Source organism: Poecile atricapillus, chromosome 21, assembly GCF_030490865.1.
Source record: "Poecile atricapillus isolate bPoeAtr1 chromosome 21, bPoeAtr1.hap1, whole genome shotgun sequence".
In the NCBI taxonomy this organism is placed as follows: domain Eukaryota; kingdom Metazoa; phylum Chordata; class Aves; order Passeriformes; family Paridae; genus Poecile; species Poecile atricapillus.
Genome location: NC_081269.1, coordinates 1187835 through 1205146, shown reverse-complemented (window position 1 = coordinate 1205146; position 17312 = coordinate 1187835). Strand labels below are relative to the sequence as shown.

At 47.9% G+C, this 17312-nt stretch overlaps 1 protein-coding gene across 11 annotated transcripts in view; it reads left to right on the top strand.

The window, feature by feature from the left end:
* Positions 1 to 4324, top strand: part of RAP1GAP2 (RAP1 GTPase activating protein 2) — a 49301-nt gene extending 44977 nt beyond the window's left edge. For 7 of the 11 annotated variants that reach the window (XR_009279276.1, XM_058854279.1, XM_058854278.1 and 4 more), the window contains one exon: positions 529 to 3205. The gene's annotated coding sequence lies outside the window, so the exon portion shown is untranslated. Of the gene's footprint in view, positions 1 to 528 lie in introns of all 11 variants that reach the window. The other 4 variants (XM_058854277.1, XM_058854276.1, XM_058854275.1 and 1 more) reach the window with 1 other exon arrangement.
* Positions 4325 to 17312: the final 12988 nt, after the last annotated feature.

Sequence of the window (17312 nt, the reverse complement as noted above, 5' to 3'; positions counted from 1 at the left end):
AGGTGCCTCAGCCCAAGCAGGTTGCATTTTTCCCAGTTAACCTTTTTGTGTTAACCACTGGTGCCCATCTCCAGGATTGCTGCGCTGTGCTCTGGGCACTGGAGTAGAAAGGCAGTGCAGGCCCTTACCCATTCCAAAAATCCAATGGGAAACAGAAGATTCACGAGATGGATTTTATGGGCAGAGGTAAAGGGAGCTCAGTGGGATTTACCTGGGTTCCTTCTGTTCCATGAAATTAAGGGTGTCATTAGGAAGACCCAAGCTGAGCAAAAGAGCCTGTAGAACTTGAAATGAGAGAAATTTACATTTTTTAAAGCATGGGTCTCAAAGAACTGGGATTTTCACCCCATCACTAAGTTTCCCTCTCCCACAAGCTGGGAGTGACGGGTGGTCTGGGGCTTTGGAGAAGGGCACTGCCGTGGCTACTGCTTCCTCCCTGGGAGAGGTGCTTCATTAGCCAACACCTCAGGGGTGGGAATATTCTCCTTCCATGCTCCTGACACTTTTGTCCTTTTCTTCTTTGCACAGAATGTTTCAACAAAGGAAAAAATCTTCAACACCCCATGGGACCACACACGCCCCGGCCATGGGCAGCAAGGTGCCCTCACCTGCTGGCTGCCAGAAAAGAGCTCTCGCCTTGCTGCAGCCCCGTCCTGACAGGGACCAGCCACCTTCTCACCTGGTGTCCCCCTGTCCAGCACCCCCAGCTCTGTGTGCAGGAGGAGATGTGTCTCTGACTGTGCTGCACACATGTGTGGCCAGGGCCGTGTCCCCTTCTGCTGCTCTGCTGGGTCATCCTGTGGTTGCCCACAAGTGCTGCAGCTGGTGGGCACCATCCATTCCCCCCATCCCTGGGTTGTCTGGCAGCTCCTTTTGGGCAGAGGGGCAGCAGGAGAGACCTCTGCATAGTTTAGGTCCCTCCATGCTTTATTTGCAATTACCAGTGGGGAAACAGGGGTTTATGTTTGTTTTTTTGAAGCATGAGAGGTCAGGCCAAAGTTAGGTGTTAGTGGCTCTGGGGCAGTTTGCCCCCCAACATGTTTGCTGTTGCTCTTCTCTGGGGGCAGTGGGGCAAAACCTCCCTGGGGGGGGTCCTGGGCAGCTCTCCCCGGAGTGAGGTCTGCAGTGTCTCTTCAGCCATCCCCCGGCTCCTACCTACACCCCAAAACTCATGGGGCAGAGGCAGCTCCCCACTCCAAACTTATTCAGTTTCTTGCACAAGAGGCAGGTGAGTGACTTGGCTCAGGGAGTGGAGCTGGGGACTGCAGCCACCTCATCCTCCTTGGCAGGTTTGTCCTCCCTGCTTTGTCCCTGCCTGACACTGAGCACAGGCCTGGGAAAGGTGACCCAAAGCTAAAGCTGTGGTGTATCACAGCTTTAGCTTTTCTAAGTACTAGAACTGGCACCAGAGGGGATTTACCTAGTGGGCTCTGCTTTGCCCTATGGCTTGGATCACCAGGCAAATGCATAAAATTCCAGTGATTTGTGAGGCATTAGGCTGATCCAGCCCTTGCAGTCTGTCCTGCTGCTTTTGAGCAAGCTCTTGTTGTTCTGAAAGGATTATAGATTCTGCAAGGTAATTTTCCCATATTACCCTTTCCCAGAAAATACCTCACTCAACATGCCAGCCAAGAAATCTTTTTGCTCCTTTATGGAACTTCATGTGAAGTTTCCTGAAGCCTGTCCATAAATTTCACATTGCTCATAGATTTCCCTTACCCATTTTCTGGAAGACAGGCCATGATGCTGCAGAGATATTCCCCCCTGTCCCCACAACCTTTGGAAACCCTCATGAAATCAGGTTCTCAGTCTCAAGTGAACACAGTTCTTTGAGTTTGTGATTCCTACTAAAACAGGACTTTGAGTGCCAAAGTCACCCCGTGGGCACTCCAAGAGGCACAAAGTACCTGACAGCCTGTTGCAGAACTGTGCTCCTGGAGCAGCCCTGGGTAGATGCCGTGGCTGTGGCTGTTCCTGCTCCCATCTCTGGGGCAAGTGCTTATAGGATTCAACCATCACCTCCCCTCCTCCCTGTCATCTCCCCGGGCCAGAGATGAGCCAAGCCTTGCAGAACCTGCTCTGCTCACCCTGGTCCTGCAGGGAGGTGCTCTCCAAGAGCCTTATGATCCAGTTCATGCAGGTGCTCTGCTCATGCGGTAATTAATCCACATGGGAAGGCTGTAGCTATGATGGGAGGGCAACCAGCTTAAAGAAGAACAGTTGTGAAAAGGCAGGGAACAGTTTCACCAGCCCTAGGTGCTGTGTAGGACTAGTAAATATCAATAATTCCCCCCTGCTCCCAGCCAGTTGCATTTCAATAGAGTTTAAGCCTTGAGTTTCCTCTGGAAAAGGAGCATGCAGCGTGCTCAGTCCAGCCTGTAGCTGTAGGTGTCTCAGGATCACACACTTTGCTGTTTGGCACTTGTCTGATGATGCTTCAGTAGCACTTTCAAACCCACCCCCAATTCTTCTCTTGGAAGCTTTTGTCTGATTTCCTGAGGCTGCACAGTGAAACACTGACTGGTGCAATGACTTACTCCCAGGTTCTGCTCTGGGTTTGCTTTTTCCTCTGAGAAGTCACTTGGTTCTGTAGCTCTTGTCATTCCTATGGGTGTTGATCTCTGTGAGATCTTTCAGCAGACAATGCAGTGGCTACTGTCAGCTGGTTTGCCATTTTTGGTTGTTTTGTTGCTTTTTTTCTTTCACTTGAAACTGTGACTTTCCTTTTTGACCTGGATTGATTTGGGAGTTGTTCAAGTGGGACTAAAGGCAGAAGAGTGTGAAGCCTCAGGGAGAGTTGCAGTGTTGTTGCAGTCTGTCCTGCGCCAGCCCATGGAGCAGCGGTGGGGCCGGGGTCTGGCATGAGCTTTGCCAGCAGCTCCTGTGGGACATTTCCAGCAGCACTCCTTGCCAAAGGCCTAAAACCTGCTGCACATCCTTAGCAGCAGCGGGGCTTTGGATGCTCCGGTCCCGGCCGGGCTCCTGCCGCCCACAGCTGCCTGTGCTGGCCTGCGCCTCCCATCCAGGAGTGTCCTGGGTTGTCCGGGGTGGTTCTGAGGCTGAGCTGTGCTTGAGGAACATCCCGGGGACTTCTGCACTTCCAGCAGTGGCTGAAGGTGTTCCTGTATATATTTTGCAAAATGTTTTGTGCATATAAGTGACACACATCTATACATACATAGAAGGAAGATATATATATATATATGTATAAAATATATATTTATATATATAAAGGAAAGGATCCTGAACTGACACTAGAATTATTGGGCAGTGCATTTTCCTTTCTAATTCCACTGTTTCCATGCACACAACTTCTGCCCTCCTCAGAAATGACATTGCAGAGGGAACAGAGTGGGCTCAGAAACGCCTTAGGGGGGTGATGGGGAAGCCTCCGCTGTGTGGAGAAGTCTCTGTTGCTGGGGGCTGCTCCCCTTCCTGCCAGGGTCTGGCTCCCTGCTTGCTCCTGCTGCAGCCCGGCTGCCCCTCCAGATCAGCTCCTGGGCTGGGTGAGCGGCGATGGCAGCTCAGGTGCAGCTCGACACCTGGTGCCGCTGGTTCTGAGTCCTTGTGCAGAGTGGGCTGGGACCCCTTCCCTTCCAGCAGCATCCCCTCCGTCAGGGGCTGGTGTGCAGCTGCCACGGGCTGGCAGAACTGCTGCTCTGGCTGGGCTTCCATTCAGGAAAGCGCTTGGCACGTACTTGCTGCTTCTTGAAACCCCACAGAGCCAAAGCACAACACAGAGGTGCTTTTTTTTGAGGGAAGCAGGGGATCCTAAGCACAAACTCATTGTCTTTCCAGAGTTTTGAGGGTCTTCAAGAACGGCAGGTAAGGGGCCAGGAGATGTGTCTGCCACAAAGGGGCTGTGCCAGGGGCAGAGATCTCCTGGCTGTTCTCAGTGCTCGGTGCCAGTACCGCTGCCAGAGCTGGGGCAGAGCCCAGCACCTCTGCAGGTCCCAGCTGTGCTCCCACTGCTCCGCTGCTGCTCCAGCCTCTGCCCCAGCATGCTTTCATTGCCTTTAATGAATGTAGCACTGCGAATGTCCTGCAAAGGGAAATGCTGGATTTATATCAGAGAATGTGAAGAGAGTTTATAGAGTGAAAATAAATCTTGATGAAATGTATCTGACAAAATTTATTTTTGATGTAGAGAGGCAGTGCTTTGTAGTTTTTGGTGACCTATGTCTGTTGTAAATAATGTATATTTAATTTATTGCTATGGTAGCAGATTGTTATGTATAAAACTAAAGGTTCACAAATGTATATTTTGTTGCTTAAATGTGTCTTTGCAAAATTCACAATAAATAACATATTTTGTGTCCATATACGTACTCTGTATGTGTGGCCGTGTAGTGACAGCTTTATAGGAGGTTTTTGGGAACTTTGCTTTGAAAACCAGGTGAAAGCATGAAACCGGGCCAAGCCGTGGCAGTGGGGGGCCCAGGAGAGCTCCTGTGAGGTCAGACATTCCGGCAGTGGAAGCAGAGGAGTATCAGAGCACAGGGACATTTAAATGGGGAAATCTCTGCAGGTGCTCCCAACTCAGACTGGAGCAGCAGAGGAGGAGCCAGCGACTCTTCTACCAACACTCAGCCATTTAAACAAGAGAACTGTTCTGTCTGAACTGAAATTAGTGCCCTTGTCAGCAGCCAGCCCATGTGGCAAAGCACATAAACAGGCAACAGTTCTGTCTGTCTGCGCCAGCTGAGCTCCCCTCAGGGCACCAGCTCCTCTGGACAGCCTGGGTAAGCTAACAAGGAAATTGCATTTTCTCTCTCCAGCTCCTCAGCCTCCTTTCAAATCCATTTTTATGTTTTAATATTTTAACAGAGGTTAGGGAAAAGGCTGTAGGAGAATCTGAGCAGCTCGGTGTGTGGTCAGTGGGCGCACAGCCTGTCTGGTACCACAGGCAGTTGTTACATGGTGCAAAGTTACTGACAGCTCCTCGTGTTCAGAGCAGGCTCAACCTTGAGAGGTTTAAAAAGTTAGGCTTTAAAATTAAATAGTGTGAGACAATGTTGATTAACAGAAAAATAAGCAGTTTAGACATATGTTTTAAAGGATTTAAAGAAATCTTTTCTAGACCTGGCAGATGAGCAAATTGGGAATTAATGGTTGAGTATTACAGCCAGAAGCTGGAAAATTTCCCACAGAATCTGGACTCTAAAGTTTGGTGCAGACATACTGCAAACAACTGGAAAAAAGCAAACTTGGAGCATGCCGGTCAGCCAGAATTGCTTCACTCACTTTTATAGTTTAAACAAACTGTGAGCATTGTGGAAACAAGTACCTAAATCCAGGTTTCAGAGGAGTTTGCTTGGAGTTTTCATTCACTTGGCTCCAGCTTTCCACAGCCTTCAGAGCAGAGCTCCTGACTGATTTGGCCAGCAAATTGCAGATGTGACCAGAGCCAGAGCTGGGGACACAGTTGTGCTGCCCAGTGTGGCTCTGCCAGAGGCCCAGAATCATGGCAGGATGACTTTACTGCCTGAGCACCTTCTCTGCCTCCTGTGGGGATGCTCACTGCACCACAGACTGCTCATCCTGAGCACAGAGTAGAGTAACTTGATCACTCAGTCACAGGAGCATCTGCAGATGTGAAGACACTGACCCCAATTAAAAATGGTTGGATGCTCTAAGGCTGTTCCAAATCATCTTCAGAGCTTATCAGATCTGGCAGGGCAGCGTGGAGCAGCTATTAGGGAAGATGATAAGACCTTGTCTGTCTCTTTAATGAAAGTCTGGAGGTACCAGATAATCATGCTGAATAGTGCTTAGTGGAAAACCTCCTGAATGTAATTAATCAAGTAATCAAGTAATTTTCTAGGCACTGTAGGAAAGTAGAAGGATGAATTAAATCACAGATGCTTTGGGTCTGTGACCCTTCTCCTCTTAGGAGGGAAGTTTAAAGATCACCTATTCACCCTCACCCCACTAGGCTCAGGTGCTCAAACCTTATCCAGTCTGGCCTTGACCGCTTCCAGGGATGTGGCTATGCAAAGCTTCTGCTCTGGAACTAGCTTTGACAATGGTTCTGTGTGACTCAACCAGGCAAGGCATTCAACTGATAAAAATCAGGTTTGTACTTAATATTTGAAATTAGGCACAAGAAAATCCAACTTGGTTTTGCTCTGTTTTGTTTTTTTATGCCTGCAAACCCTTGATACAATATAAAAAAAGCTATTTAAAGCAAATGTTTCCCACAGTCCTTTGTCTGTGTGGTTGGATGCTGTGTAGTCTTCAAGGACGAGGTGTGTGTCCCATGGCACAGCCAGGACACTGTGACCCCACAGCAGTCTCAGGCTAAAAATCTCTGGGAAAGGTTTAGGGTAACACAGAGAAGAAAAACAACTATTCCTAACTGCATACTTTAATCATGGCCTTATGAATTTATTTGACATGGAGTTTTGATATTTACAGCCAGACTCACACTTTACATTTTTTAATAATAGTGGATGTTTATTTTTCTCACCCATTACATCCTATCCTAGAAACTGCACAGATTTATGACAGGCACAAATTGAGGCTGACGTACTTTCTTTGTAAAATTAGAAGGCTTTGGCACCTGTGGGTGTCTCTAGCACACAACTCAGTGTGCTGTTGAGCTACTGAAAATGCAAATCTTTCAGTGTTTAATTTCAATAGTGACTGACTTTTTCCACGTGGGTGGGGGAAGAATTTTCCAGTTTCATTCCTCGGAGTTGCTGAACTCAGAGATTTCCTCTTCTGTACAGAGGGTGGCACTGGAAATACAGGAATGAAGTGTAATCATCTGCTTGCCTTTACAAACAGTCTCGTGTCTGGATACCACCTGTCAGAACACCTGGGAACAGAGGTGCTCCCTCTCTCTCTGTCAATGGGGTCCCGTTCTGCCTCTTGCCGAGGGTTAATTTACCAGTGACTAGCACACTTACCACAGAACACATTTAAAATGTCTGAGCCCCATAGATGACTTGGAGTTTGATGAGCCCAAACGCTCAGGATAGAGAGAGTCAGTCCTTAACAGCGAGAGCCGAGCAGCGCTCGCACCCTTCCCTTCCCTTCCCTTCCCTTCCCTTCCCTTCCCTTCCCTTCCCTTCCCTTCCCTTCCCTTCCCTTCCCTTCCCTTCCCTTCCCTTCCCTTCCCTTCCCTTCCCTTCCCTTCCCTTCCCTTCCCTTCCCTTCCCTTCCCTTCCCTTCCCTTCCCTTCCCTTCCCTTCCGTGGGGGCTCTGGGAGCTGCCCCGGGGGCAGTGGGACTGATGCCGGGGGCAGTGGGACTGATGCCGGGGCTGAAGGGGACGCACCCCTGGGGCTGTGTCAGCTCCGCCCGGGACCGCGGAGCGGCGGCAGCGCCTCGGCGGACCCAGATCCCAGCCTGGGCAACATCGCCTCTGGAGGCAGCCTAAAAATAAATAACTGTAGCTGTAGGAGCTCAAAGCTTACGGGCTTGACTAAATGGGAAAAGCCTTCCTTTCTTTGCAATGTTGGAGGTGCTTCAGGAGACCTCAAATTCACGTCCCGCAGTAGCTACTGCTTAGGGATGGAGAAGCTGCTGTTGGGAGAGCTTAGCTGCAAAAGGCCTGTTTGTGCTCACAGTGTTACTAAAGTTTCCTTTACGATTTTGCCAAATGCAACAAGTTTAAGGAATTTTTGTCCCAATGAAAATAAATGAGTAAGGCTTGCTGGAAGGTCTTCCTGTGTTACCTCAAGTCCCATCTTAGGTAGAGCCAGCCATGATCTTTGCTGCTGGGATACAGAGGGAAGGTTGCTGTGAGCTGCAACGATGCCAAGCACAGGTCAAGGTTAAGAAGCTGGCTGTACATCTGGCAGTTCTCTTACAGCCACTGCCATGGTCTTTAATTTCCATGCTGTGTCTATTTCTTATGTCCAGTAGGAGAGGAAAGTTTGGAAAGGAAAATTAACAGATCTGTCTCTGTGCATGCTTGCCACTGAGACCTGCAAGAGAAATTGTGTGGCTCTGTGAAGCTCTGCAAGACCACATTCTACCCACTGATCCATCTCCCCTTGATTCCTCCCTCCTTCCAATTTCCATCAAACTCTTTCTGGGAAGTGCCCCACACCTCCTGAGCTGCTACAGGAGCTTCTTCCTGTACCCTCAAGGGCACTTCCCCTCTGCTACCTGGAGTCCAAAGTTGTCTGCAATTTGGAGTGTAAAAATGACCACTTCAGGATGCTCTAATCAAACCTTCAATTGTCTGATAGGGACTATGATACTTTGCTTTGCTCTGGTGCTTTGTCTGAATTTTGTGTGCAGAAGTAGGGACTGGGCTGTGTCTGCTGTGCTCTATTGTCTGTTTGCTTTCCTTGAAGCCTTCCTAGAGGAATTATTTGTTAAACAAATTGAATGTGTTGGGAATAACACACAATAGCTCATAATTCTCTGTCATGTACCAATGACACAGGTGGGGATGTCTGCTACATCACTAGCACAGTGCTGGGCCTGAAGAGAGCACTCTGGGAGGTGGTTCTGTTGCTGAAGACATGACCATATTCATTGACAAGCAGAATTAATTTGTTGGGTTTTGTTTGCATGGATTTTGCCAGAGTAAAATCCCACTTATTTTCCATTTCAGTGCCATGAAAAGTGTATTGATTTTTCTTCACTTCTGATTGTTCACATTACTGGATTGCTTTTAAATAGTTGACAGAGATCATTCATTTTCCAGGTCCAACATATTTTACAACCCGTTCCCTGTTTTATTTGTGTGTCCTTTGGGGGAGTTCCAAAGTTATTCATCATAATGATTACCTGCAAGCAGCAGCCCTGGCAGGAGGGAGGAAACTCTTCCCCTGTGGGGTTTTTGCTCCTTCCTGCCTCTTCCCTGGCAGCTTCAGCACCTGTTTCACTTTCCTGACTTAGAAGTTGGAGCTGAGGGTCAGAAAACCTCTAAGCCAAAGATCAGAACAGGCCAAAGAAATAACATGGCCACAGAAAAATCTGTTGTGTTGCAAGAGGTGTTGGTTGGTGAGAGGACATTAAGAGATGTCCTTGGCGTTTGTCCTCACAGGAATATGAATGAGCTCACTGGGGAGGGGAAAGCATCCTTCCAACCCAACATATTGGGAAATGAGGGAACCTCTGAGCATTTCTTCAGTGCAGAACCCACTGGGCTTTGAAATGCTGCCCCAGCCCAACACTTCTCTTTACCCTTTCCCCTGAGCTGTGTCACCTCTCCAGGGTGGGCCCTTTGGGAGCAAAAACTGCCTGTCCCTATTTGCTAGTACAGCACCTAAAGCAATGGGGTCCTGACTGCACAGAAACCTCCAGGCAACAGGGCGACAGTGCTAATAACGAGAATTAATTATTCATTTTTCACTCTCAGTGAATAATCTTCAATAATCATGTATCATTTGCTGCTTCAGTGAATACTTGGATACTAAACAGAGCTGATAGAATAAAGTCACAGGAGTGAAAACCCCATATAAAAAGAGTGAGAAAATGGTCAAGACTAAAAAAAATCTCAGAAATATTGTGCATCATCATTTGCCCAGACCTAGTAGTGTCCTGGATAAACATACGGAAGGCAGATAGAGACGTGGATTTCTCAGTCTCTTACCCAGCTCTTGTTAGAGTCAGAGATCACTGTCATCCCAAACAGGACCCTATGTTCTGTGGCCACAAGATGGTCCAGGAGATCATTTTGCCTTCTTTAACCTCCTTCTGGGATGAAGGAAGTGCAGGAAGGGAAAGCTACTTGGCACTGAAGCAATTAAGTATTCAAAAGGCCGAAATGATTGGGACATCCAGACTGCAGGTCAAAACGAAGCCTGCTTTGGGAAGTAAGGGAAAGATGCCTCTAAGTGCTGCTCAGGGTCAGTTTGCATGGCTTGTAATAGTTCAATGACATGGATTTTCCCACTTGCCCTTGCCTCTTCCCTTCCCATGGCTACTGAGTGCTTGACCCATGGGGCTGTGCCCATCCATACCATGTGCATTTATTGCAGAGCTCTTTGTGACAAAGGCAGATTCCAGTAGCCAGGAGCTGTGGCAGGCCATGGTGTTGTTATGGGAAACTGCTGAAACATTGTCTGTTCCCACATGGAAATGTCTTTCAGAAGCAGATTGCACTGTTGTATTTTAGACTGTGGTGGTTGCTCACATTATCCCTTGCTGACGTACAGTGATGATGCATATGTTGGATCTCACAATGCTGAGAGAATTAACACTTTGGAAGTGTTTACCTCCCCCATTATTGACTTTCTGTCAGTAGTAATGTGATAATGTTCTCTGCAGAGAAACTAAAGGCACTGACAAAAATCACTGAGCTTCTCTTCCCACCTACACCTCCAGATAAGAAATGGCATTTCTGTATGGGAACAGCACTGTTTGGTGACACAAACCCTTACCTGTTTCCCCTTTGAGTTACACGATATTTGTTCTGTTTTTTGTTTTTTTTTCTGGACAACTTTCTGAAGCATCACTTGGCACATTTTATTACTTATGCTTTCCTCTCTTATATCTATTTCCACAGAAGTATTAAAGCTTTTAACTTCCATTTATATATTCATAAGTGTGTGACTAAAGTCCTGCTGGTGAGATGAACAGCAAGAGCTCTCCTGTGCACTGAAAAATGGGCATTTTCAGAGAGGAAACAGAATCTAACATCCTAAAGCTATAAGGAATTCAGATATCTCATATTTTGGACAGCTGGTTTGAACACTAAAATCCAGGAAGAGATTTACTAATTTTCTCATTAAGCCACCTGAACCAAATGTGAATGTGTGTGTGAGATGCTTTCAGTGAAGGAGACAGATGTTTGCCAGTGCTAATCACAGCAGGGCAGGGAACGCCGTGGCTCAGCAGCAGAGCAGCCATGGAGCAGCACGGAGCTGTGGGAGCAGAGCATCCCCGCCTGGGAACTCACCTTCCTCTGCGAGGCCCCCAGCCTGGCCCCACAGGTGGGTCAGGGCAGGAGCTGCAGCTTGGGAACTCTCCTCTCCCTTGTGCTGGCACCAGTGACGCTCTGGGATTCACAGTACTGGATCCAAACTCCACAGGCCTGGAGCATCCCCAGCCTGCAGCCCCAGTTCTGCTCACTGTTGAGTAAATGCTAAACTTCCATCATGTTCTGAGACTTAATTAATGCTTCTGAAGTATTTTAAAGCCCTCAGATGGCAAGCAGGCTAAAATATTGCCAGTCCCAGAGGAACCTCCCCCTTCAGGGAGGAATCCGGGTGTTTTATTTAAAGAGCAGCAGTGTCTGAGGACTGTCTTGACTGATTATTTCTGAGGAAAAGCAGCAACACATTCACACAATGCTGCTGAATTTTAAATGGACTCCAGTTTATAGTGGAAATACAGCACTGGAGCATTCCCTTTTGCACTCCTGCAGCCAGCCTGGCCAGAGGCTCTTTCCCCAGGAACTCTCCACTGGGGCAGAAAAGGCACCCATGGAAATCATTGCATCATGAACAAATTGAGGAGGTCCCACCTCTTCTTCATCAGGGGAAAAATGTATGGAGACATTATGGATATGGATTCACATATGGATTCACCTTTTCTGCAAGAATGTATCTTGCTCACCTTTTCTGCATCTCTAAGTTAGACAACATTGGCTGCATTGGGCAGCATCTCTCCTTACATCCTAGGAATGCTGGGCAGCTCAGAATGCTGATAAACAACTTCATGATAATGCAGATTATGTAAATGTACCAGTTCTCCTATCATTTCTTGTGCTACCCATGGGACCAAGTAGTTTCTGGTATGTGAGCAGGCTGCAGCATTCAACCTGCTGCCTTTTTAAAAAAATGCTTTACAGGAGCAAAACTATCTTCAGAGGTTCTCTCGCCTGATACCTGAACTAGCGACTGTGAACATGACGTGCGCCATGTGAAGCCAAATAACCCTCCAGGAATTCTTTCTATTAAAATAATTGCTAGGGCAGGGGAATACTGCAAACAGCTGTGGTTCATCCCATAAACATATTCTCCCTCTTTTTGGAGCCTCAGCTTCCAACTGATGCCAGAGCTTGTCAGCTGCAGGAGCAGTGGAACAGATTTCCTTTGCAGAAATGAAACGATTACTGTTGAATAAATCTGTTGTGCACAGACCTGAACTCCCCAGTGTGTGCTGCATATGCAAAAGGGAAAAGTGACAGTGTTTCACCCTGGAATGAGCTGAAGTGACAGTTCATCTGCCAAACGCGCTGGCTGTGGAGCTGCCATGTGTCAGCAGCCTGGCAATGCTGAGTGTGAGGAAAAAATCCCCAAAATCGGTCCAGAACTGAATGGCATCACCTTGCCATGTAGTGCCCTTGCCCTGGCGGGGAAGCAGCTGTCCCATGTCACAGGATGTGCTGAGAGGAGATTCCCTGCAAGCCCAGCATCCTCCTTCTGGCAGCCTGAGTGATTGGTGGCAAAGGGCTGAGCTGGGGAGGACAGGAGGGTGGGGGGCCCTGGGACCAGAGGCTTTTGAGGTCGCTGGGCTGGGACAATGGGCGCTCCCAGGTTGTTGCTTGCTGCTATAGCAACCCAGGCAAGAGATGAGTCCCTGGCTCCATCGATCCCCCGAGGTGGTGCCTGGAGTGGAGGGGGAGATGAGAGGGACCAGAACAAATCCTGCTCTGCAGCTGTGAGGAGGAGACACAAAGGAAAAATTGCAGAGGTCACTGCAACCTGTAAGTGCCCCTGTTTCACAGGCTTGGTGTGGCCTGACAAAGGCAAACCCTCTGACAGACCCATTAATTTCTGTCAATCATGTCTGAGCAGAGGAGGTGAGCAGTGGACACGGTCACTGATGAACCTGATGTAGTGGTGAGCTGTCACAGTGGTGTTTCTGCCATCTGGCCTGCAGGAAGGTGAGGGCTCTGCAGGGAGTGAGAGCAGTGCTTGCCCAGCCACACCATCACCTATCAGGTTGCTCAAACAGCCTGCACTGTATTTGCAAAATACTGTTAATCAAGAGACACAGTTCAAGGCATTTGACTGGCATATCCAGTTAAGTGGTAGCAAACATGCTGTAAAACCACTGTGCTGAGGCCACCTTCCTAATGAATGCAAAGTGGGAGCAATCAATCAGGGCCGGAGCAAAGCCAGCACTGGCACTGCCTCTGCAAATGCAAATTGAATGAACAATAATGAGTGTTATCTAATTAGTGCACACAGCTGCAATGTTACAGCCCTGTATAGGACACACCTTGTTAAATTTCATGGTATGTATCCTAGGGTGTCTGAGAAAATGATGGAGGTTTGCCACATGCACATCTTGTACAGCATAGACAGGTAGTTTCTTGGTGATAAACACATTATCCTCACCAGCTGAGCTCTGGATTCAGTACTGCAAGGGTCTTCTCAAAAGTCAGCTAGTTAATGTGCAAATTAGCCAGCACAGTGCAGATTTTTGTGTGTGGGTGCTGTGGCCAGGATGGTCCCTGGGAATGGGACCTTGCTGTCCAAGGATCAATCCTCAGTGAACCTCCTCCTAGAGCTGCAGCTCCAGGAGCTCTTGCCGGGTTTGGAGGGTCTCAGGGGAGCACAGGGAAGAGCTGTCTGGTATGGTGTAGTGGAAGCTGTCGGGTGAGTGATGTCCATGGCTGTTTTTTTGGAGCTGGAAGTTTTAAGCAGGGTATTTCAGTCCTCTGCCAGCCACAGGCCTCTGTCTTTGCAAACATAGGTCTCGCTCCTCAGAAGCAAGCACGTCTCCCTCACCCAAAATCACAGGTGGGAGTGCTGCCCATGCTGTCTCCGAACACTTCTCAGCAGCAACACCTGGCTCCTGGTGCAACCATGCAGATTTCTTCTGCATTGTCCAGTCATCCTGGTGTTTGAAGCACGGTGTGTGAGGCGATGTTGGGCAGCATATGATAAATGATTTAGGACTGACAGCTGAAAATTCATTCTCTGGAGTCACCCTCAAGTCTCTCACTCAGTGTTTGAACTGGATGCACACACTGAGCATTGCAGGCCCTGGGAGTTTCTGAGTCACTCGTGACTTAGTCCCAGTTGTGTTCACGTTGACTTGGTTGCTTGAAGCAGTTGAAGCAGTAAAAATCCCGTGGAAAAAGGTACATCCCAGAAAACAGTTTAGCCTGGCTTCCCTGACTGTACTGAGACCAGAAAGCTCTGCCCAGGCTCATAGCTGGGTGACTGGAGACCTGCCTTGGTACAGCCCCATCTAATGTGACCCAGGCTTGCACAGAGGGACCTGAGGAACGCCTGGCGACCGAGCACATCCCAGGTCACATAGCACGTGGAGCTGCGCCGACTTAGAATCAACTCCAAGCGTTCCCCTGGTTTCCACCTGACCAGCCTGGGGCCTAGGAACCCATGTGGCAGCCCTTCTTAGCACCAAGAGGAAGAATATCTGGTGCCAAATTTTTCCATGAGACACTTTTATTCAAATCCATGGTACGCATTTGGTGAAAGAAATATTTCAGGTAATTCTTTTGCCTTTGCTGCTTTTATGTTCTGCAATATCTGCTCTTTCTGTAAGATCCCTGGTGACACTGTAGGGGATGGTGGGATAGTGTTTAAATATTGATGTTTTATCAGTTTATGGTTTTAATACAATTTAAATTATGCACATTTTTATCCGACTCATAGGTTCATCAGCAATTAGTCTCTCCCAGCTGCACAGGAAGGTGTTCAGCAGCTCTGTATTGATTTCTGCCTCAACCTCTGAATTTTAGTGACTGGCTGCATCTTAGTGCCTTGGCAAGGTAAACAAATCCACAGGCCCTTATTCGAGAGCTGCTGGTTAGCAGCCATAAATGTGTAATCAACAATCAGTATCCTTGGAATTAGATCTTCTTAACAATCATTAGTTTCATCCTTTGCTGCTCTAATAAACCTCTTGGTAGTAGGCCAGAGCCAATTATACTTGTGCATGGAAAATTAAAAAAGAAAGAGAAAAAGTCTGTGTTGCCACAAATAAGTGAAATTTTTAACTGGCCCAAACCTGCAACACATGTGAGACTCATCTGTTGTTTATTGGAGGTTGAGCACTGAGTATTGGAGACAGCATTAGGGAAATCTGTATTTTGCACATTATGGATTATTTTACCTCATGCCAAGCTGGCATCAGTGCACAAGTCCTGCAGCCCCTGTCACACCCCTTATGTGGGCTCTGCGGACCAGAGCCACCTGCCCAGCATGAGCCAAGATCACGTTGGGAGAGCTGCAGTGATTCAAAGATGTTTTGTGGAAGGATCCCTGGCTGGTGATGCACTCCAGGGCTCAGGAGGAGGATGGCTGTCATGATACAGTGACCAAATCACTTTCTTATCTTTTGGGTATTACAGGGAACTGCTCAGCCTGGGGTTCTGTCATAGTCTGCAAGGTGGTATTTGTGATGTGGTTCTTTTAGTCGGTCTTAGAGTACAAAATATTATCAGCAAACCAAGGACTTAAACAGCAAAACACACTTTATTGAGTGCTCATCAGCACTAATATGCAATAGAGGGAAAAGAGAAGAAAGCAAAGCATAAGAAAAAGAGAGTAAGGGGATTATAGAGTAAGGGGATTATAGCTACCAACGTCAAAGTCCACTCAGCCGTCCAACGACACACAGTCTTCTGTCTGTTGGGGAGATCTCAAAGGAAGGTAAGTTTGGGGTGTGATTTTACAGTCTTTTGCAAAGCAAGGGGCACAGGGCCAAAACCAGAGGAGATTGATGATCATTGTGATGAATTCCATTGTGCAGGGGGCAGTTGTAGGGTACAGAGCAAACCACATCTTGTGAGTCTTTGCTCACCAGCAGGAACGAGGGCAGTGTACCGTGCAACCACCTGCAAACAATCACTTAGCAAACATCCATCTCAGCTAGGCCCAAACTCCTAAACCAAGTCCCTTGTGATATTCAGGGTCTCAGTCTCTGTCCTTGAGATGGTTGTGAGACAGATGAGAGAATCTTTGGACTGTGTCCTGGGTTGATTATGATGTTAAATTGTATCCCCATTCGTCCACCTAACCTAGACACAGATTTTGTATCCTTAAAATTTCATCTAAAAGTAAAAGTGAGTGGAGAAGAAGCACCGGGTCTGTTATCAGAGACTGTACTTGCTCCCCCCCCGCATCGGGAGTTTTGACTACAGCACAGACAGACAACAAGAGACAGATCACCTTGGCTTTCCAACTAGCCAGAGCAGAGAGGTCTTCCTGGACTGTTTTCTTTCCCTTTTTCTGAAACGAATCGAACCTGCTCTGGACTGGGGACTCGGGGGAGCACTGGGAGCTTGCACCCGTGGACTACCGGGAGCCCAGCCTGGGCAGCGGCATTTTCCAGTGCCAGAGGGACTGATAACAGAGCGAACACCCACAGGAAAGAGACCCTCTGAAGTTTGTCATCTCTTCGGAACGGCGAGAGGTTTTGTAATTTGATATTATTCATTCTTGTGCTGGGTAGTGCTGTGCCTGTGAAATAAACAGGTTTTTTCCACTTCTCTCAGAGAAATCTCTTCCCGAACCGGTTGGGAGGTGGGAGAAAGGGGCCACGTGGGTTTGCTTCCCGGGGGGGGCCCATTGGAGGTTTTCTCCAAAATTTGCCCTAAACCAGGACAGACCGTCTCTTACAGGGTCCAGAGGCTGGGTTCTCATTTCCCCCCTCCCTTCTGGAGCCGTGGGCAGCTCCCAGAACATCCCTGGGGAGACAGCTCTCTGCTCCTGCACATCCCTGTCTTTCGGGATAAGCCTTGGGGAGGGGCTTGGAGCCCTGGAGCACTCACTCTGTTTCTGTTTTGTTCCCAGTGCAGTAGGATATAACAGATAAACACCCCTGTATCATTTTTTTGTTTACATTTAGTCTCTGTTCATTCAGTGGGACTTTTGCAAGGTGCAGTGAAAAGAGAACATGCACCTGCACTGAGCACAGTGGTTGTGTGGCTCTTGCTAAAGAAAATCATTAATAAGAGACCCACCTATCCTTCTCCAGGTGGTTCTTAAGCCATCCTGCACAAGACAGGTTTTTTTGAGAGACATTATAAGTTTCTAGGATGTGACATCAGCTTTACAGCCAAGTTTCTGGCATTAGGAGAGGAGAATGGGAATGTAAACCATAAAAATAACAGATGGGAGGCAGATGTGATAAAATGGAAGCACAGGCAAATTATAAAACCATTCAAACTGCTCATGCAGATAGAATCAGGAAAGAAAATCACTTCTGAAATCAACAAGGACTGGGTGTCTGAGAAAAAAAGGTTTGACTTGGCTGTTTGTCAGTGCTGCTGGTGGTGGGGATGTTCAAAGTCCTGGAGGAGAAGCAGGGATTTCTGCTGCAGGGAAACTTGGGCTGTGGCACCTTCATTTGTTGCTGAGGAGCATTTTTGCTGTGGAGGCTTAAAGATGGTGTTTTTTTCTCAACACACACTGCAAATATTAA